This window comes from Scylla paramamosain, chromosome 2 (assembly GCF_035594125.1).
Source record: "Scylla paramamosain isolate STU-SP2022 chromosome 2, ASM3559412v1, whole genome shotgun sequence".
Lineage (NCBI taxonomy): Eukaryota > Metazoa > Arthropoda > Malacostraca > Decapoda > Portunidae > Scylla > Scylla paramamosain.
The window spans coordinates 22023137-22045000 of NC_087152.1; the positions used below are offsets into that span (position 1 = coordinate 22023137).

Below are 21864 nucleotides of genomic sequence, written 5' to 3' on the forward strand. Positions count from 1 at the left end.
TGGACTTACGAAATAACGTTACAAAAACATGTATTATAAGAGCTTTTGAGTTTCATAGGTACCAAATCGCTAACACCCATGAACAGCATTCTATAGAGAGAAGTAGAACATTACCAAAAACGTGTATTTTAAGTTTTAATCACATTGTTGGGTACCAAAACGCAAAATGCATGCAAAGCAGCCAGTGGCAAACGGTATTTCCACAAACATATCTTTAGGGTGTGTATGAGCAACTTTTTTTTTTTTTTATGTAGGAGGGACACTGGTCAAGAGCAACAAAAATCCAATAAAAAAAAAAAAAAAATGAGATGCCAGTCCCAGAAAAGGGTCCAAGGCGGTAGTCAAAAAGTGAGGGATAAGTGTCTTGAAACCTCCCTCTTGAAGGAAGGTGGAAATACAGAAGCAGGCAGGGAGTTCCAGAGTTTACCAGAGAAAGGGATGAAAGATTGAGAATACTGGTTAACTCTTACATTAGAAAGATGGACAGAATAGGGATGAGAGAAAGAAGAATGTCTTCTGTAGCGAGGCCACGGGAGGAAGAGAGGTGTTCAGTTAGCAAGAATAGAAGAGCAGTTAGCATGAAAATAGCGGTAGAAGATAGCTAAAGATGCAACATTGCGGCGATGCAACATTGGTAAAGTTGTGACTCTCTTCCCTTTTGCAGAGATCTCCATTTTTTCAATCTTGTTGTGGCAGCATCGAGGCAATAATGTTGTTGTGTCTGCATCGAATTGACTCATTCATTGTGGGTGTATCGAATCAATAATCTTTTGGCTTCATTCGTGGCTTAGTTGTGTGTGCATCGATCAAACCCATTCGTTGTGGCTGCACTGAGGCAACAATCTCGTTGTAGATGCACCAAGGCAACAAGCGCGTTGTGGCTGCATCGAGGCAACAATGTTGTTGTGGCTGCATTGAGTAAACCCTCTCGGTTTGGCTATTTCGAGGCAACAATTTCGTTTTTTTTTTTTTTTATGTAGGAAGGACACTGGCCAAGGGCAACAAAAATCCAATAAAAAAAATATGCCCACTGAAATGCCAGTACCATAAAAGGGTCAAAGCAGTGGTCAAAAATTGATGAATAAGTGTCTTGAAACCTCCCTCTTGAAGGAATTCAAGTCACAGGAAGGTGGAAATACAGAAGCAGGCAGGGAGTTCCAGAGTTTACCAGAGTAAGGGATGAATGATTGAGAATACTGGTTAACTCTTACGTTAGAGAGGTGGACAGAATAGGGGTGAGAGAAGGAAGAAAGTCTTGTGCAGCGAGGCCACGGGAGGAGGGGAGGCATGCAGTTAGCAAGATCAGAAGAGCAGTTAGCATGAAAATAGCGGTAGAAGATAGCTAGATATGCAACATTGCGGCGGTGAGAGAGAGGCTGAAGACAGTCAGTTAAAGGAGAGGAGTTGATGAGACGAAAAGCTTTTGATTCCACCCTGTCTAGAAGAGCAGTATGAGTGGAAACCCACCCAGACATGTGAAGCATACTCCATACATGGACGGATAAGGCCCTTGTACAGAGTTACCAGCTGGGGGGGTGAGAAAAACTATCACATCTATTTCTAAAAGCACGGAGGCAAAGTTTCGGAGAACAATAGGAGGGACCCCATCAGGTCCATAAGCCTTCCGAGGGTTTAGGCCAACGAGGGCATGGAAAACATCATTGTGAAGAATTTTAATAGGTGACATGAAGTAGTCAGAGGGCGGAGGAGAGGGAGGAACAAGCCCAAAATCGTCCAAGGTAGAGGTTTTAGCAAAGGTTTAAGTGAAGAGTTCAGCTTTAGAAATAGATGTGATGGCAGTGGTGCCTTCTGGTTGAAATAGAGGAGAGAAAAAGAAAAAGCAAAGTTATTGGAGATATTTTTGGCTAGATGTCAAAAGTCACGAGGAGAGTTAGATCTTGAAAGGTTTTGACATTTTCTGTTAAAGAAGGAGTTTTTGGCTAGTTGGAGAACAGACTTAGCATGGTTCCGGGCAGAAATATAAAGTGCATGAGATTCTGGTGATGGAAGGCTTAAGTACCTTTTGTGGGCCACCTCTCTATCATGTATAGCACGAGAACAAGCTGTGTTAAATAAACCAAGGTTTAGAAGATTTAGGACGAGAAAAAGAGTGAGGAATGTACGCCTCCATGCCAGACACTATCACCTCTGTTATGCGCTCAACACACAAAGACGGGTCTCTGACCTGGAAGCAGTAGTCACTCCAAGGAAAATCAGCAAAATACCTCCTCAGGTCCCCCCAACTAGCAGAGGCAAAACACCAGAGGCACCTTCGCTTAGGGGGATCCTGAGGAGGGATTGGAGCGATAGGACAAGATAAAGATATGAGATTGTGATCGGAGGAGCCCAACGGAGAAGAGAGGGTGACAGCATAAGCAGAAGGATTAGAGGTCAGGAAAAGATCAAGAATGTTGGGCGTATCTCCAAGACGGTCAGGAATACGAGTAGGTTGTTACACCAATTGCTCTAGGTCATGGAGGATAGCAAAGTTGTAGGCTAGTTCACCAGGATGGTCAGTGAAGGGAGAGGAAAGCCAAAGCTGGTGGTGAATATTGAAGTCTCCAAGAATGGAGATCTCTGCAAAAGGGAAGAGGGTCGGAATGTGCTCCACTTTGGAAGTTAGGTAGTCAAAGAATTTCTTATAGTATGAGAGTGACTCTGTAGTCGTAGCCAGATGGTGGAAAACTCAGAAGATTCAAGAGCGTGGGCACGAGAGCAGGTTAAATCATTGCGCACATAAATGCAGCATCCAGCTTTGGATCGAAAATGAGGATAGAGAAAGTAGGAGGGAACAGAAAAAGGGCTACTGTCAGTTGCCTCAGACACCTGAGTTTCAATGAGGAAAAGAAGATGAGGTTTAGAAGAAGAGAGGTGGTGTTCTACAGATTGAAAATTAGATCTTAGACCGCGAATGTTGCAGAAGTTAATGAAGAAAAAGTTGAGGGGGGTGTCAAGACACTTATTAAATTTTAAATCTTTTGAATTTCCATACTGCCTATGATGTTGAAATCATAAAAAGCAGTTTTCATTTGTTTTTATTTTTATTGTTATCATTATTATTATTATTTTATTTATTTATTTATTTTTTTACAGATATTGTTCTGTGGCCTTTATTACTTATAGGGCAGAAGCAGACATGATCATTCTCCTCTCTTAATAATGAATTGTTCTCCATCACTCCCCAGAGACCACCACCATCTTGTCTTGCAGCAGCTGGTGTCATTTGTTACAACTTTGAGCTTCTGTGATCCTGGCTGGCAGGGATGAGCTACTGCTTAAGTAGTATTACCTTAGTGACACTTGCTTCCTTCACCATCAGAAAATGACAAGGAAAGGAAGAGGAGTGTCATAGTATAACAATCAAGGAAAACAGTACTATGATAATTGTATAAATAACACTTGACTACAAACATAAGTATAGATAGACTTGAACAATTGATGGCTGGGGCATGTGCCTATGCAAACTATTGATTAGTAATAAGAGTAACTATCCAATTGCTACTGTGAGGGGTGAATTATTACTAACCTGCAGGAAGGTATAGACTACAATGCAGATGCAGTCCACATGAATGGTATAAGAAATGAGATGATGTGGAAGTGACTGCATGAAACTTCAACCAGGTTAGAAATTGCATGAAAACAGATTGTGTAAATGTGGACAGTAAGATGTGAGCATGGAATAGAATGAATGGAAAAAGCTTCTGATAAAGTCTGGCACAAAGCTTTGATTTCCAAACTACCCTCCTATGGCTTCTATCCTTCTCTCTGTAACTTTATCTCAGATCTCCTTTCTGACCATTTTATTGTTGTTGTGGTAAACAGCCACTGTTCTTCTAAATCTATTAACAGTGTTCTGTCCTGTCATCCACTTTCTTCCTATTATTCATCAATGATCTTCTAAGCCAAGCTTCTTGTCCTATCCACTCCTATGCTGATCATACCACCCTGCACTTATCTACGTCTTTTTGTAGACGTCTTTTTGTAGATGTAGTAAACAGTTCACATAGGGAAGCCACACAATGCCTTACTTTTGAACTCTCTAAAATTTCTGATAAGGGCAGAACAAACTCGGTATTGTTCAGTGTCTTAAAAACTCATTTCCTCGATCTATCAACTCAGCACAACCTTCCAGACAACTATCCCTTCTTTAGTGACACTCAACTATCCCCATCTTCTACACTGAACATCCTCAGTCTGTCCTTTACTTTTAATTTAAGCTGGAAACTTCACATCTCATCTCTAGCTAAAACAGCTTCTATGAAGTTTGGTGTTCTGAGACATCACTAATGATTTTTCTCACCCTTCCAGCTGCTAACTCTGTACAAAGGCCTTACCCATCCATGTATGGAGTATGCTTCACATGTCTGGGGGGTGTTCCACTCATACCGCTCTTCTAGACAGTGTGGAACCAAAAGCTTTTTATCTCATTAACTCCTCTCCCACAACTGACTGTCTTCAGCCTCTTTCTCATCACCACAATGTTGCATCTCTTGCCACCTTCTATCACTGTTTTCATGCTAACTGCTCTTCTGATCTCACTAACTGCATGCCTCCTCTCCTCCCACAGCTTTGCTGCACAAGACTTTATTCTTTCTCTCATCCCTATTCTATCCACCTCTCTAATGCAAGAGTTTAACCAGTATTTTCAGTCATTCATCCATTTCTCTGGTAAACTGGAGCTCCCTGCCAGCTTTTGTATTTCCACCTTCCTATGAGTTGAATTCCTTTAAGAGGGAAGCTTCAAGACACTCATCCTTCAATTTTTTACTAGTGCTGTGGACCCTATTCAGGGACGAACATCTCACTTCCCCTTGCCACCTTTTTCTTTTTTTTTTTTTTTTTTTTTCCCATTGGACAGTGTCACTCCTACATAAAAAAAAAAAAAAGTATTGGTACACAAAATAACTTGACAAATGAATGGTGAAATGCTTAGAGTTCACAGGTAAAACAGATTTAGAAAACTTGAATAAAATGCTAGTAGAAATTTATGAATTATTTTGCTAGATGTCAAGAATATATGTGTCAAGGCCTAATCACACTGAGCCACTAACAGCTGCTTGCTACTCATGACCACAGGTTGCAGAAAAGATACTTTGGGGTTTAATTTGGTTGTCAAAGGTCACTTAACTCCTTACAACCAAATCAGTCATAAGATTGTTGGGTACTAGTGAAGACATGGGGTCCCCAGCTGGCTGGGCTGCATTCAGCAGGTTTGAGTTGCCAGTTGTGTATTTTCCTTGTAATGTTACCAGATCAGGTAAGGATAGGTTAGGTTAGGGGCAACTCAGACCTACTGGAGGCAACCCAGACAACCAGAGACCCCACGTCTCCACTAGTGCCAATTGTTGGTGGTCAGTAAGTGCTCTGCATTCAGTGGCCTCTTGTTAATAAATGGTGGCCAACTGATTAAAAGAGGATGGTTGTTGCTAATTTGTTTGCACTTGTCATTGACTACAATGTGTGACTTATTAGTGACTAGTCTGCGACTAGTTGGCAGCTGTAAGGCAATTGAGTGCCCACTTTGTCAAGCTTGAGGAGAAACTACAGCAATCAAAAGACAAAAGATAGGACTGAAATATGCCAGTGAAATTCATGTGTGACATCATTGATTCCTCAACTACATAATGTAAACTAATAAGTTTTTCTTTTAGGATAAAAACATCAATGAATATCCCTAGATACTACTGACACTGTTTTTCGTTACATTGCATAATTTTTACTTGAAGATTTTTGTCCTGGAGATTAACAAGGAAACAAGGAAATCTGCTCAGGTGGATATGAGTGAATTAAGAAGTGGTGTGTGTGTGTGTGTGTGTGTGTGTGTGTGTGTGTGTGTGTGTGTGTGTTTGTGTGTATTTACCTAGTTGTATTTACCTAGTTGTATAGTACAGGGTCCAAGCCAAAGCTCAATTAGTCCTGTCTCAATTTGTCCAATTTCTCTTTAAACATGTGCACACTCTTTGCCGCAACCACCTCTTCTTTTAAGTTATTCCATATTTCAACCGTTCAATGCGGAAAGCTGTATTTCTTAATATCTCCCAAACAATGACTCTTCTTTAATTTCTTCATATGTCCCCTTGTACGTCTATCTCCTTCCTCCACTTTTACAACTAGGTCATCTCTCTCTATCTTCTCCATGCCATTTACTAATTTGAACATTGTTATCAGGTCTCCTCTTTCCCTTCTTTCTTGCAGTGTTGGTAATCCAATTTCTTCCAGTCTTTCCTTGTAACTTAGGTCTTCCAATTCAGGTATCATTTTCGTAGCTGTTCTTTGTATTCTTTCCAATTTCCTTATATCTTTCTTCTTGTGTGGAGACCATACCACTGCTGCGTATTCCAGTTTGGGGCGTATCATGTGTGTTATGATTTTCTTCATCATTTCTTTGTCTAGGTAATTAAATGCCACCCTGATATTTGCTAGCAAATTATATGTAGAGCCAAATATTCCATTGATGTGTTTTTCTGGTGATAGCGTGTCTTGAATTATTACTCCCAAGTCTTTTTCTTCTTTGCTCTTTCGTATTGTGATTCCTCCCATCTTATACTCCCATGAAGGTCTCCTTTTACTTCTTCCCATCTCCATTACATGGCACTTTTTTATATTGAATTCTAATTTCCATCGTTTGCTCCATTCATAAATTCTGTCAATATCCCTCTGTAGTTCCTCACAATCCTCTTGGTTCTTTATTACTTTCATCAATTTTGCATCATCTGCAAACATGTTAATGTAGCTATTTAAACCCACAGTCATATCATTTATATAGACCTGAAACATTATAGGTGCCAACACAGACCCTTGTGGTACTCCGCTTGTTACTTCGCACCAACTTGATTTATTATCTCTGATTACTGTGCTCATTTCCCTACCTTGGAGATAATCCTTCATCCACTTAAGTATTTTTCCTTTTAGCCCTCCTCGATGTTCCAGTTTCCATACGAGACTTTTATGTGGAACTGTATCAAAAGCTTTTTTCAGATCTAAATAGACTGCATCAACCCAACCATCTCTCTCTTGTAGTTTATCTATTACTCTTGTATAAAAGCTCAGTAAGTTTGTTACGCAAGATCTCTCTTTCCTGAAACCGAATTGTTTTTTCTGTTATTATATTTTCTTGTTCAAGATATTGCACCCATCTGTTTTTAATGACTATTTCACAGAGTTTACTTACAATACTCGTGAGTGAGACTGGTCTGTAATTCAGTGGTTCCATTTTATTACCTCCTTTGTATAACGGTACTATATTTGCTCTCTTCCATTCCTTTGGTACTTTTCCCTCCTTCAAAGAACTGTTAATTATCTCCCATGTTGGTTCTTCCAATTCCTCTCTACATTCTTTCAATATCCATCCATTTACTTCGTCTGGTCCCATCGCCTTCCTAGTATCTAGCTCTTCCAGTAGTCTTTTAATTTCTTTTCTTTCCACTTGTATGTTTGCTATTCCTTTCTGTTGTTCCTCATCTCCCAGTGATGCAAAGACAGTTTCTCTTGTAAATACAGACTTAAAGCTTTTATTCAGTATCTCAGCCATCTCTTGTGTGGTTTCATAAATTTCTCCATTTTTCTTCAGCTTTGTAATGGTATCTCTATGCTTTATTTTTCCATTTACATATCTATAGAAAAGTTTGGGTTCTTCTTTACACTTTCCAACTACATCTCTTTCAAAATTTCTTTCTTCTTCTCTTCTTATTTTAACATAATCATTTCTAGCTGTCCTGTATTCTTCTCTATTTATCTCATTCCATTGTTTCCTCATTTTTTTCCATGCTCTCTCCTTCTTCTTTTTTGCCTCTGCACACTTTGCATTAAACCACACTTTCTTATTTTCTTTTACCTTATATCTTGGCACATATCTTTCAACACCTTCTCTAAACTTGCTTAAAAACACTTCATATTTTTTCTGCACCTCCATACCTCTTAATAAATTATTCCAATCAAGCTCTCCGTAGAATTTCTTTAACCCTGTAAAGTCTGCCTTAGCATAATTTTTTCTCTCATTTTTATATTCCTCATTGAATTTTGGCACTTCTTCTTTGATCTCTATCTCCATCTTCACATGATCACTTTTTCCCACTGGACACAAATATTCTATACTTGGTTCATTTTCTGGCTTTTTTGTAAAAACCAAGTCTAGGAGTGATGGTTCATCTTCCCCTCTGTACCTAGTATTTTCTTTCACCCATTGATCCATCGTGTTTACCATCATAGTCTGTAAAAATTCTTCACTCCATGTACTGGCAATCCCTGTCACCTCCATCTCCCCCCAGTTTATCTCCTTGCTATTAAAATCTCCTACTAGTAACACCTTGTTTCTTATCTTTAGCATGTCATCTATACTTTTTATGAACTCGCTTTGCATGTGCTTATAATCATCAGTCCCCCAAGTGTTGGTCTTTGGAGGCATGTATGCAACAATAATTTTTCTGCTTTCTTGTCCTTGGATCTTGATCTCCACACTCAATGTTTCTGACCTCCCTTCACCATATTCCACTGTTTCTATCAAGATGTTTTTTTCTTACTAGAATCATCACTCCTCCTCCTCCCTTATTCTTTCTGTCTCTTCTCCATGTGTTATATCCTTATTCTTCAAATTCAACATTAATCTCCCTTGTTAGTTTTGTTTCCGTAATGCATGCCACTTCTGGTTTCTTTTCATGTAAATAATCTCTTAGTTCCCTTTGGCTGGACACTAATCCGTCTATGTTTGTATACATAACTTTAATTTTATTTATTGTGGACCCATTTCTTTTGTGTTCTCTCATTGTTGTCTTACTTCTTGCCCCGCATTCTTTAACCACCATTTCCTCATTTTCATGTCTATCATTCTCCATATATACCTTTCTGCCTGTTCCTGTGTTCTCTCTTCGTTTTTTGTCTTGGCCTCCTCTTTTAACTCTTTCACCTTGTTTCTTTCCTCCTCATTCATTTCTCTTCTTATATATATATATCCTTCATACCCTCTATCTTTCTTAACAAACTCGTTCTTCTCAAGATGTGTTCGGCTGCCGCTTGGGTATTAAGTCTTATTTTCATGGGACGTTTCCCCCCTTCTGAATATTTCCCAATCCTGTACACTTCTTCTATTTGTATATCCATTTCATCTCCTTCTACAATTTTCCCAATGATTTCTTTTGTTCTTTGTAATTCTTCTCTTTCTCTTAGAACTTTATTTGATATGGTCTTCTCTTTATCCCCAAACACCATCAGGCACATCTTTTTTTGTACCGTATCCCTTACTATGTTATCTTTTTCCTTAATGATTTTCACTACTTTTTTCGCCATCTCTTTATCATGTTCTTCTTGCTGTTTTCTTATTATTTCTGTCATATCTATCTTCTCTTGTTCTCTCTCTTCTTTCCAACTTTTCACTTCCTTTTCAACTAAGCCTTTTACTTCACTCTGGATTTTGCCTTCATCTATCCTAACTTCTTTCTTCTCCACCATGCTCCTTAACTTTTCATTTTCTTTTTTGAGTTCTTGTATTTCTTCACTGTACTTTACATTTAAATCCACTATCTTTTCCACTTCCTCTCTCAGTTTCTTGTTTTCCCTTTCTCTTTTTAACTCCCTTCCTTTCAACTCTTCCAGCTCTTCAACAATGTCGTTCGTGTCTTTAAGTCCCCTCTCCTTATCTCCTTTCCATCCTCTGACTAATGTCACCAATCCTCTTATTTCCTCTCTTATCTTTTCATTCTCTTCTTCTAATTTCCATAATCTTGCATTTAACTTGCCTACCTGTATATCCTTTTCACTAAATCCTTCAAATTTTGGTGTGCCTCTGGGCGACGGCGACGCGGCGGCGGCCGCCATCACGCTTTGTTTACAACCGATTTGGATTCGGTGTTTTCACCCACAATTTTCACTTCATCTATTCCATCTCCGATCTTTTTCTACTTCTTCCATAAAAACTCCACCCCACACTGTGCACTTTCTTATACTTTTGTATGGAGCCAGGCTAAGAAAATACCTCGGACCCTGTACCCACAAATAGGCAAGTCTGCGCAGCTGCTCCTGACACGTCTGCTCTCAACGTGTGTGTGTGTGTGTGTGTGTGTATTTTCCTCTGTATTAAATAAGAGGCAGAAAAAATTTAATTGGTTAGATGACATCATTGTGAAAGAGTATACATTGGTGGAAATGTTGCAGAGAAAAGAAAAGTATTTACACATTTCTTTGAATCTTGCAAGACATTAAGTTAGAATTTATAGATTTATGAAAAGGAAATGGAAAGTGGTGCAGAGAGAGAGAGAGAGAGAGAGAGAGAGAGAGAGATTTAAGAAAGGATATGTCAAAGAAAAGGAAAGAGGAATGAGGGTATGCACAAATAAAATGGGATGGATAGAAGGAAGCAGAAGAAAGTAACCTACTGAATGTGGATAGCTGGATAAATATAATGGAGAAAATGAAAAAGGGAAAAAAAATCATACATAAATGAGAGAGAACTGAAGTGCAGGGAATAATATGTTTTAAGAAGAAAAAATAAAGGGAAGAAATAATGTTGCATGAAAGAAAGCAGAACAAAAGTTCACAGGCAAAACATGAAGTCAGAATGAGAAGAGAAGGAAAGGAACATAATTTGAAGAGAAACACAAGAAAAAACAAGACTGAAAATTTAAGTAATTTACACTTGACTGATTAAAAACCAGTGTGTGTGTGTATGTGTGTGTGTGTGTGTGTGTGTATGTGTGTGTGTGTGTGTGTGTGTGTGTGTGTGTAGGAACATGAAGAGGATGCATCAAGGAGGTGCCTAATAACAGGAGAGTTCACTTATTTGATCCCATTATTGTTGGGAGGTTATTAGATGGGATTAAATTTACTGGATAGGGTTGGATTTTGTTCATTAAACTTAATTTAATCCCATCTAATAACCTCTAACTTTTGCTTGGAGGTTTTAAGCAGTATTTGATTTAGTCCAGAAATGTCCTGATTTATGATTTATTTTGAAGATGTACTTCACCATTAGTATTGAGTTGAGAGATGGGAGCTTGCCAAACCAATCAAAAAGAATGTAAACTGATCTTGTAATTTTTTGTGGTGCTAGCACAGTACTCGTATTAGGTGAATATTAAGGGTTCACTGATTCACTGCAAAGTAGATGCTGGAGTAATCCATGAGTGCTGCATATCATTAACATATCATTAAGGATTCACTGCCAAGTAGGAAGTGCTAATACTCCATTTGAAGGTGCTGGAGTAGTTAGTACTCTGGTTGTGCTGGAGTAATCAGTACTCCAGTGGTGCTGAAGTAGTTAGTACTCAAGTGGTGCTGGTGTATGTTGCACATCATTAGTGTAAATCATAATTCACAAATTACATTCATAAATCAAAGATTCACTGCTTTGTTACTTTACAGAATCTGCAGTGATCCCATATTGTGGTCAGGAACTCTATGGGAGCACAGGCTTAGAGCAATTTTTTTACTGGTTTTATTTTTTCAGAGCTTTACAGCAAATTTTTACTCATTTTATTTTTGAGTAAAATAAATATTAAAAATCTTCAATAGCCAAAATATTTAAGATATATGGTCTGCTGGGGAAAAAGCAATGGGAGGGAAAGCTAGTGGCTAGTTGGTACAATTGGGGCTATATGGTCTACTAGTGAAAAAGCAAAGGGGCAGGGGGGAGAAGCAGCTAATTGGTACTTAACTGCATGGGATGCTGGGTAGAGAAATAGATTTTGTTGGGAAGCAAATCTAGTTTGGAGGGATTACCTTTTATGCTGAGGTTCTTTAGCACTGCCTAACTTGCTAGCTTTAGCTCTAGTTGCAAGCTAGGAATCAATAGCATAAACAAGGAATGTAATGTACTCCATTTGTGCGTGTATGTATGTATACTTTCATGAGAAAAATGTATGAATTTAAAATTATTGTATGAATTAAAATGTATGAATTAGTAAAAATTTATGAATAAGAAGCTTTATTTTCATCAAAGATCCTTAAAAATTTACTTCAAAGATTTTCTGGAGAAAGACTCATTCCATGCCATGCCATGCCATGCCATGCCATGACTCATGCCATGAGGACTGAAAATAATAATAAAAAAATAAATAAATAAAAAAATGCAAATCTAAGTTGGGAGTCCTCTGAACTCTTAGCACATAATGCAGCTCACAACCAGCATCACAGCTAGTCCACAAGTCTGACACAAGGGCAAGTAGGGAAAGTTGATCGAGCTCTGGCTTGTGGTAGTAACTGCAGAGACACCAATCACTTACTGGTCATGGTCAGGGAAAGATACCTGTGAAAAATAATAATAATAATTTGCAGGCTAAAATTAGGATATCAAGGAAAAAAAAATCTTGTGGCTGTGGGGGTTCGAGAAATGGCAGAGGTAATGGTGTTGGTGTGGTATTGCTGTAGAGTGGAAGTGATGAGCAGGAGCGGCAACACCACCACCACTTACCATGTACAGACATCGCCTGCTGGAAAAAAATAATAAATAAATAAATAAACAAATAAAAAAATAAATAAATTGTTAATGTTGAACATTCATCATTACTGCAAATTTCATCATTACTGCAAATTACAAAGTAATGGAATCTTTTTATAGTACCAAAGTATTTGATATGGCAGGTTCTAAAGGAACCTTGGCTTGTCTGCATATTACAAATCAAAATTACCAAATCACTATATTTGGTATTATTATATAGCTGTATCATCAGCAAATAGCTGACATACCCTTTCCTTACCACTGATGAAACTCAGGCCTCTGCCTAACATCTTCATATTTACTTAACTATACAAGCTATATACAAGTTGACCACTCAATTACATTACATAACCCTGACTATAACCACCTCAGACTGTGGAGAACTCCCTCATACCATCACCACCTCTCAACAAGCCATGTGTTAGAGTTGGTGATGGTGTAATGGTGTTGGTGATGGTGTAATGTAATTGATGGTGTGAATGAAATCTTCCCAGTCAGCAAGTTTGCCTCGTGGTTCTGTAATGTTGCTGTGGTTGTTCAACTTAACACTGTAGTAAAGGAAGTACATAGCTATGAGGTTGTTAGGCAGAGGTGTGAGTTTCATCAGTAGGGACGAAAGGTCTTTGGTAAAGGAAGTACATAATTATGAGGATGTTGGGCAGAGGCGTGAGTTTCATCAGTAGGGAGAAAAGGTCTGTGGTAAAGGAAGTACATAATTATGAGGATGTTAGGCAGAGGCACGAGTTTCATCAGTAGGGAGGAAAGGTCTGTGGAAAAGAAAGTACATAATTATGAGGCTGTTAGACAGAAGCGTGAGTTTCATCAGTAGTGAGGAGAGGTCAGTTATTACTTGCTGAGGATACAATTCGGTGGCCAATTTGAAGAATGTTGAAAACACTGGTGGATGAGTTTGGGCATTTTTATAGAAGGTCAGAAGTGAATCTCTGGTTAAAGTACAGCAATGAAATGCTCAAACTATTTGGGATCAATAATTACAATGGATGGAAGAGTAGCATCAGATCTTGCTTGTTTACTTCCTTGCTTCTATCAATGAACAACCTCTCACTCACGCATGCGTGCAGGCCAAGATACATTTACCCATTCATAACCTCATATTTTTTTATATTTTTCTATTTATTTATTTTTATTTATTTATCTTTTTTTTTGAGTGGGGATTGCTCTCATTCATAGCACTTCCTGTCTTGCTATGGATTGTTTTGCTAGGAGCCTGGTACCATGCTAGACCTAAGTCTTGTTTGCTACTGTCATCTTTTCACAAAAAATACTCATTATATGCTTTCAGATTTTGATTTCTGCCTTTAAGATGTTAATTTTTGTCTGGAGATTAAGGATTAAAACTCCGCGATTCACTGTATTCTGACAAAAAGCTCCAAGACTCCAAGTCTGAGGTAAAAATAACCCAAGATCTTATATAAAAACCCAGGTTGTGGCAACATGTTACTGATGTCTGACTGGCGAGTGGCCATGAATTCATGAAAGGAACATGAACCAGCCAGGATCAAACCACATGATCTCTGTACATTAACAAATCTAATTTCTAGTATTAACAACTTAACAATAAACATTTTGAACTGGCCTGGCTGGGGCTATTAAACCAAGTTATATCCAGGGCTCTTTATAAAACAATGCCCAACCCTAATTATGCCACTGCCTGAAACTACACAATATTAACAATACTAATGAATGTTTATGTTTATGCAAACTGTATCATTGATTTTTGCAGTTTCATTGTACCTGTTTTGTTGTAAAAAAAAAAAAAAAAATAGAATGGAGACAAAGATAAAAATTAAATGATGACACACTATATACTTCCTAAAAACAGTTTTAATGGTAAAGATAAAATTGGGAGCATATGTTTTCCCAGTGTGTGGCCTATGTGCTCATCTCCATCTCTTACCTCTGATAAGAGGTAAGAGATGGAGATGAGACTTCCCTTACCCCAGGACATATGGCCTCTGTGACATGTGGGTTTCCAGCTTACCTGTCCCAGGTTTCCTTAGCTACCGATAATGACCGCCTCAAAGGAAGGAAGAATAGTAGGATAGCCAGTGTGTCGACTACCACAGTTTCGCTTTTGAATCATGTGGTCCATTTCATTGCCAGAGGAGTGCCAGCCACTGCACCATGGAGGCACTTAGTACACTGTAAATAAAATGTGCAATAAAATGTGTAAACCCTTGAAGTGTTCTGAAGTGTATCCTCCAATGGTTTTAATAGACTATAGTGGAAGTCCTCAGGGTTTACAAATATAACTACACATCTATTATTCTATCGATCCCTCAAAAACTGAATCAAAGTACTTTCAATCACCAATGGGAGTAACATTAGAACCCCTGACCAATCAATGTTGAAAAAAAAAAAAAAAACTGAGCCCAAACCAAGATTCAGACCCATAACAACTCAATGAAACGGTTGACTGCTGTTGATCCAGTAAGTAGGCTACCTTTCCCTAAGCATAATCACAACTCCATATGCCTTAGGCCAGGCAAAAGAAAAACCAGACCAAGCACTATGCACGAGCATGCACACATGAACGATGAGGTTGTGCAGTTACCTGCATTAAAATAAATAAATAAATAAATAAATAAATAAATAAATAAATAAATAAAAATGACTGTGAGAAAGAAAAGGAAACCTATAGTTTGAGAAAATAGAACTACTGGAAGAGAGATTACCAACTACCATTATAGAGGGAATGGGAGGAATAACAATTCTGAAGGGACTCCGAGGGCGAGGGAAGGGTAGAGCGCAGAGGGGTAGTAAATTTAAAATAAATAAACTGGAACTTTATTTCTCCATACAGGAGACTAATCAGACAAGCAGGTAAATACATGAACTGGTGCTAACACTTTCCCATATGGTAAGATAATTTTCCCATCACAGCACACCTGTGGAAGCGTGCATCACAACACATCTGTGGAAGCGTGCATCACAGCATAACAGCGTAATTGGGTTATTCAACTTCAGTGGTTCTCAAACTATGGGTCGCGACCCAAAGTTGGGTCGCAAGATCAATTTTGATGAGTCGCAGGGACACAGGAACATTATCATGCTTTCAGTGTTTCAGTGTATTTCAGTTACTTAATTGAATTATTCTTCTTTAACCACAAATTATTTTTGTTATGTATGTTCATCTTCCCCCCACCTCCCTCCTCCTGGGCCCCACGTAATGGTGTCTCTGACAGGAATGACTCCTGTATCAAACGCGTATGTTGGACTGGCAGTCACTGTTGCCAACCTCTACAGACGTCTCCGCCCCACACAGGTACTGAAATTACCCTACATTTGCCTTCATTACCCTACGATTGAGGATGAAAAAAACAAATTGTCATAATACTGGCAGGTATTTATTTATATGATGACCGTATGGTATATAACAATTATGACAAAAGTAATTTCATGACCAATTTTGACTCATACCAGAAACAGAAGAAACCACTTTCACGTTTTCTTAAGGTTATAGAAATCAACACATAAAAATGATTCAATGACTGTTTTTAACCCATACCAGACACCAAAGAAACTACTTATTCCTTTTCTTAACAAAACAAAAGGGTTTTATTGAGATCTACATATCTTTGAATGCATACATCGATGCATTATGTAGATTGTAGTGTTCAGCACTAATTGGCTTATTTCTGCAATCTTCATTCTTTGCTACCATGCTTGATTTTGTTACTAGAATAGCATTCAGTAGTTCTGGCCCTATTTTATTTCTTTTCTTCGTTTTAGTGTCAGTGAGTATTGAAAAAATTCTTTCAGTCTCAGCATTAGAGTGAGGTAAGATTAGAATCAACTTAGCCAAACATACCAAATTTTTAAACACTGATTCCTCATCTACATCCTTCACACCAGACAAGAAAACCCAAAACTCAGCATCTGTTTTCTTCTTCAGCTCTGTTATTTCTTCTTCATTAAAATAAACTGGTAATTTTCTCCATTCTTCATCAACATCATTATTTTGATCTAATAAGTGACTATATTTCTGTTTGAGGAGACTAAGAAAGGGAAGCCTACGTCTACTTTGCAAATCTAGTGCTACTGATGGTTGAACAAATTCTACTTCATGAAAGAAAGGGTCATCTAGTGGCAACTTTTGTTTTATCTCCTCTAGAGCTGACTTATAAAAAGACAAACATCTGGTTCTGAAATCAGTTACATGATCAACTTTAAGGTTTTCTTGTTTGAGTATATCTTCACACTTTATTCCTAGGAAGACTTCAGATACTGGGAGGAGATAATCCAAATTCAGAGGCTCCCGGGCATTACATATCTCCCGGGCATTACATAACTATGGTAATAGACAATAAAAAAAAGTATATTTTCTTAGTATATTTCCTATTCATTTACATAATATACCTTTTTTCTGCAAAATACCTACCACGCATATCAAAAAGTTCTAATTATCCTACGTTTTGCTCAGATTCTGTAAAATTATCCAACCGCCCTACAGACCAGATTTGAGGCTAAATTACCCTACGCGTAGGGTAATTACCCTACGCTTGGCAACACTGCTGGCAGTGGGCCCATGCAGGCTCGTGCGCGAGGGAGGTTGTGCCGTTTGCAGTCGTGTGTATAATTATATAATATCACATGTGTAATTATATAATATCTTGCTTCATATACTACTTACTATATTTACTAACTAATAATAATAATAATAATCTTTCGTTCTTATTGGTTTATTCTACAGCTTCATCACACAGGAACCAATCATGGGTCGCGAAGGAATGAAATGTTCCAAATAGGGTCGCTCATGAAAAAGTTTGAGAACCACTGAACTATATCATGGACTTTCTCCCACATTTTTGTCTTTTAATCTCTATTCAGGACATTTCATTGTTATGGGCGTATCGTCTCTATCGCCTGCATGAACACTGTATCCAGAGGCCCACATTCCAGAAGATTTTGGTTCTCATTAAGATCACTTTCAGGGATCACAGAGATGAATATTGAGGTCCTCATGATTGCATTCCTCATTGATGATCCAGGATTACTATTAGACCAGCTAGAAACATGAAAGCACCTGTAGAAAGCCCTTATAACTTATACTAAAGCTATTTAAAGAATTCAAGAAAAGACGCCGAAACATTTTGGCAATGCAGGATCAGCAGGAAATACGCCCCTTCGGCTAGTTTCTTACTACAAAAGTTAATGCAAAAGGGAGAAAAAAGCTCATAATTATTTGGATTTTGAGCATGTCTGATTAAAGACATCAATTAGGTAACAAACCTTGGTCTTCCAACAAAATCTCCTTCCGACCGCTGTGAGGGCCACGGAGAGGATTCCATAAATGATTTGCAGGTATAGCTGTCACGTGCCACCAAACTGCCAGTCATCGTCGGCCACAGGACTTTCTGTAACCCTTGACGACACAAAACACTTTGCTCAAGATCAATACAGACGCTTGTTTTTATATTCCATCCCAAAATGCCGGAAAGGCATTTTGATGTTTTCCATGCCCTCGCTGGCCTAAACCCTCTGAAGGCTTATGGACCTGATGGGGTCCCTCCTATTGTTCTCCGAAACTGTGCCTCCGTGCTTGCACCTTGCCTAGTCAAACTCTTTCAGCTCTGTCTGTCAACATCTACCTTTCCTTCTTGCTGGAAGTTTGCCTACATTCAACCTGTTCCTAAAAAGGGTGACCGCTCTAATCCCTCAAACTACTGTCCTATTGCTTTAATTTCCTGCTTATCTAAAGTTACTGAATCTATCCTCAACAGGAAGATTCTTAAACATCTATTACTTCACAGCCTTCTATCTGATCGCCAGTATGGGTTCCGTCAAGGCCGCTCTACTGGTGATCTTCTGGCTTTCCTTACTGAGTCTTGGTCATCCTCTTTTAGAGATTTTGGTGAAACTTTTGCTGTTGCCTTGGACATATCAAAAGCCTTTGATAGAGTCTGGCACAAAGCTTTGATTTCCAAACTACCCTCCTACGGTTTCTATCCTTCTCTCTGTAACTTCATCTCAAGTTTCCTTTCTGACCGTTCTATTGCTGCTGTGGTAGACGGTCACTGTTCTTCTCCTAAATCTATTAACAGTGGTGTTCCTCAGGGTTCTGTCCTGTCACCCACTCTCTTCTTATTATTCATTAATGATCTTCTAAACCAAACTTCTTGTCCTATCCACTCCTACGCTGATGATACCACCCTGCACTTTTCCACGTCTTTTCATAGACGTCCAACCCTTCAGGAGTTAAACATTTCGCGCAGGGAAGCCACAGAACGCCTGACTTCTGATCTTTCTAAAATTTCTGATTGGGGCAGAGCAAACTTGGTATTGTTCAATGCCTCAAAAACTCAATTCCTTCTTCTATCAACTCGATACAACCTTCCAGACAACTATCCCCTCTTCTTCAATGACACTCAACTGTCCCCCTCTTCTACACTGAACATCCTCGGTCTGTCCTTTACTTATAATCTGAACTGGAAACTTCACATCTCATCTCTAGCTAAAGCAGCTTCTATGAAGTTAGGTGTTCTGAGGCGTCTCCGCCAGTTTTTCTCACCCTCCCAGCTGCTAACTCTGTACAAGGGCCTTATCCGTCCATGTATGGAGTATGCTTCACATGTCTGGGGGGGTTCCACTCATACTGCTCTTCTAGACAGGGTGGAATCAAAAGCTTTTCGTCTCATCAACTCCTCTCCTCTAACTGACTGTCTTCAGCCTCTCTCTCACCGCCGCAATGTTGCATATCTAGCTGTCTTCTACCGCTATTTTCATGCTAACTGCTCTTCTGATCTTGCTAACTGCATGCCTCCCCTCCTTCCGCGGCCTCGCTGCACAAGACTTTCTTCTTTCTCTCACCCCTATTCTGTCCACCTCTCTAATGCAAGAGTTAACCAGTATTCTCAATCATTCATCCCTTTCTCTGGCAAACTCTGGAACTCCCTGCCTTCTTCTGTATTTCCACCTTCCTATGACTTGGATTCCTTCAAGAGGGAGGTTTCAAGACACTTATCCACCAATTTTTGACCACTGCTTTGACCCTTTTATGGGACTGGCATTTCAGTGGGCATTTTTTTATTAGATTTTTGTTGCCCTTGGCCAGTATCCTTCCTACATAAAAAAAAAAAAAAGCCTGTTAAGTAATTAAATAAGACAGACAGACAGACAGACAGACAGATATGTAAATAGAAATAGATGGAAGGACATAAATATACTATTACTACCAGTACTAATGATGATAATGATGATGATGATGATGATGATAACAACAACAACAACAACAATAATGATGATGATGACGGTGGCGGTGATGTTACTACCACTACTATTAATACTATTGCCACCACTACTTCTAACAAAAACAACAATAGCAATAACAACAATAACAATAGTAATATCAGCAAGAATGATGATGATGATAATGATAATAATGATAATAATAATAATAATAATAATAATAATAATAATAATAATAATAACAACTAATGATAATGATGATGACAATGGTGACGATGGCAATGATGATGGTGATGACAATGATGATGATGACAATGATGATGGTGATGACAATGATGATGATGATAGTATCATCAAAGTACTTTGAATTACTAATGGGAATGACATTAGAATCCCTGACCAATCAACGTTGACAAAAATAAATAAATAAATAAATAAAAAATAATAATAGTAATAATCCGAGCCCAAACCAAGACCCGGATCTGTAATAAACCGATGAAATGGTTGACCGTTGTTGATCCAGTAAGTAGGCTACCTTTCCCTAAGCATAATCACAACTCCATGTGCTTTAGGAGAGGCAACAGGAAAACCAGACCAAGCACTATGCACGAGCACGCACACATGAACGATGAGGTTGTGCAGTTACCTGCATTAATAAAAAAATAAATAAAATAAAATAAATAAATAAATAAATAAAAATAAATAAATAAATAAAATAAATAATAAATAAAAACGGCTGTAAGAAAGGGAAGGAAACCTATAGTGTGAGAAAATAGAACTACTGGAAGAGAGATTACCAACTACCTTTATAGAGGGAATGGGGAGCATCATAGTTACGAAGGGACCCCCAAGGACGAGGGAAGGGTAGGATTTAGAGGGATAGTAAATTTAAGATAAATAAACCAGAACTTTATTTCTCCATACAAGAGACTAATCAGACAAGCAGGTAAACACATGAACAGGTGCTAGCATAAAAACGAAGACGGCGTATATACCTAATTACCTACGTGCCAATCCAGGTTAACTATGCCTTTTTAATTACCTAGAAATGAAAAAAAAAAGAAAAAAAACCTCACTACACATTTCACAACTTAAGATGTATACATAGAATACACAATACCTCTACAGAACGCATGCCCAGAGCAGACGGGAAATTATGAAAAGCTGTCAAAAAAAGAAAAAAGAAAAAAAAAAGAACAGTGCAGCGAGACCACATCCTTCCTCTCTCGTAACCAAAAAAAGGACTGAAAGCTGGAAGGAACGTAGCGAAAAAGGAAACTAGCGTAGTAGCAAAGCGAAGCATGTAACTGACTATTGACAAATGATTCTGAAAGTATCAAGTTTTCTTCAATGATTCATAAAATGTCTATGACTTAATGCCCTTCTTATCTCTTCAAGAACACTGTAGTGTCTCTTTTCAGTGTACTAATTTAAAAAAAAATTTCACACAAAAAAAAATCTACAAAGTGTGAATGGAGGGTACAAGAATATGAAGTTTATCAAGTGCTTCATGCGACCGCTCGAACGCACTTCTAATTAATGAACTACCTGGTTAGTTTTGCCTTGATTCCCTGGCTGGGTAGTACCGCTGCCTAAGTGTGAATAGTTATTCAATCTGAATATAAATGACTAAGAACACTCCAGTTGTGTAATAATCGAAATGTTACCTGAATGTAGGAGTGAGAGAGAGAGAGAGAGAGAGAGAGAGAGAGAGAGAGAGAGAGAGAGAGAGAGAGAGAGAGAGAGAGAGAGAGCTACAAGAAATGAAAAATGCACAACCTGCAAGATTCTTTCCAGACGCGAGACAGTCAACGGCCTCTCTTTCACCGCCAGCCACTCATCACCATCTCTATCGTGCTCGTTCAATCGCAATTCAGTGTTTATATATATATATATATATATATATATATATATATATATATATATATATATATATATATATATATATATATATATATATATATATATATATATATATATATATATATATATATATATATATATAATTTAAGCTTCGATGCATTTATTGTACATGTGTTCTTTTTTAATATATTTCAATCAGCCTATCCAAAGAGATACTAATTCATCTTTATGACTTAGAACACGAAGAAATAATAAGGTAGCACTGTCTCTCTCAGGCCTCGCAGCAAACAACCACTAGATCGTTTAAAGTAACTCTTTTACTTCAGTATCATAATAGTTCACAACATAGATCAAAATGTATATCG

General features: G+C 38.2%; 1 protein-coding gene across 1 annotated transcript in view; it reads right to left on the reverse strand.

Annotated features, from left to right (window-relative positions):
• Positions 1–20530: 20530 nt before the first annotated feature.
• LOC135107068 (uncharacterized) overlaps positions 20531–21864 on the reverse strand; it is a 6557-nt gene continuing 5223 nt past the window's right edge. The window contains exon 5 of the mRNA XM_064016684.1: positions 20531–21864. This exon is cut by the window's right edge and continues 434 nt beyond it. The gene's annotated coding sequence lies outside the window, so the exon portion shown is untranslated.